Genomic DNA, 1805 nt, shown 5'->3' on the forward strand with positions numbered 1-1805 from the left:
TACCTAAACTGACTGACTACTGGACGGGAGGATTAAAACAAAAATACATAAAATGGAAGGGGAGTTTGATAAAGAGTGTGAAGAATATGGAGGATGTTCTTCCGATTTAATGTTGCCCGTAAAACAGCAGTGGGATAAAGCCAGAAGTCAGTTAGTCAGTGGGCTTGCAAAGAATAAACAAAAAACAATGATGGAGAAATATGATAAGATTTGGGAGGAGTTACAGAAACAGGGCAAAGTCCCTAAAGATGAGGAGAGGAAGAAATTGTCACTGTTTTTAGGAAAAGCAGAAGAGCAAGCTAAAGTAGAAGTAGAAGAGCACATGAAGGGAAAGAAAGGGTCAATATTAGTTAGAAGAAAGTGGACAAAAGAAGGCGGGGAGAAAGAAGAGAGGAGGATTCATCTGCACAACATGACGTTAGCCTGTATGGCGGTAGAAACATTACAAAAGAGAGTAGGTGGTACCTCTACAACAGATTTGACAAAGGAGATAGAAAAGGCAGGACCATCTGCGCCATTATATCCTAAATTGCCTGGGTACAATCACCGCCCCCATATCCTGTAATACAAATGCCACTTATGTATGTTCAAGAAGGGGTGTCAGACATGCGAGAAGTAGGAACAAGAGAGTACAACGTAGTAAAACAGAGACTGGCGGAAGCTGTAGAAGAAAGTATCAGAAAAGTAGAAAAATTAACATTAGAAGTTGATCAGAGGGTTAAGGAAGCGGAGGAAGCAAATAGGGTGACAATGATGCACAGTAGGAACAAAGATCAGCCAAAACAGGGGAGATGTTTTCCAGTGCAGGAGCCAGATGCTCATTCAACACCATATAGAGCTGAGAATGAAAAGAGGGGAAGATTACATGATTCAGGTCAGTTAATGGATGATGGGTTCTCAGACAGAAGAAGGAGCGATTTGAGGGAAGAACGGGATAGAGAGAAATTGGATGAGGAGGAGTCTAAAAGTAGTATAGGTATTGAGGACGAAGAATCCTTGACAAACGATGATCCAAACACCTACCCCGTCACCTTGAAAGGCTCACTCACAATGCATACCGAACATGGCCCTTCACTGAAGCCCCTCCCTGAACCAAGTTATAACTTGCATCAAAGAGACACATTGCCTCAACCTATAAAGTATCAGCACCACCAAATGCCATTAATTTACAGAGGCTCTTATCTGGGGAATGTTTATCAGCCTTTCACATATACTGATATGAATTGTATCCTGGATAGAATGCCCCCACCCATAGAGGGAGGTGGGCCTGGATGACAAAATTTTCTCAATATACACTAGGTCACAAGTTAGCTATGGGCGATTGGAGAGCATTGTTGGGTAAGCAATTGAGTATGTGGGAAATACAGCAGATTGAAGCGTCTGCGGGGACCACCTTATTACCTGATTCGGACCCGTTTGCGCAGCATGCCACCTGTGTGGGAAGGGCAATGAGGGATAGATTTCCGATTCCACCAGGAGCGATGCAGTCACTCACCTTCACAATGAAGGAGGGTGAGGATATGCCTGCCTTTTTGGCTAGGTGTAAGGACACGTGGACAGACACTGCGGGGAGCCATCCAGGATCGGGTCAGCTACAGACCACGTTATTTAGGAACACAGTTATGGCAGGGATGTCTAAGGAAGTAAAAGAGGCAATGGAGACTAATCCTGACATCCCAGGTTGTTCTACAGAACAGTGGGAAAAACATTTGACGCACCACATGAAGCGTTACAGGACAAAACAGGATGAAGATAAACAGAGTAATGAGTCAGCTCAAGTGCGTTGCTGAAGTTACAGCTCGATG

The sequence above is a fragment of the Chiloscyllium plagiosum genome, chromosome 2 (genome assembly GCF_004010195.1).
Source record: "Chiloscyllium plagiosum isolate BGI_BamShark_2017 chromosome 2, ASM401019v2, whole genome shotgun sequence".
Taxonomy (NCBI): domain Eukaryota; kingdom Metazoa; phylum Chordata; class Chondrichthyes; order Orectolobiformes; family Hemiscylliidae; genus Chiloscyllium; species Chiloscyllium plagiosum.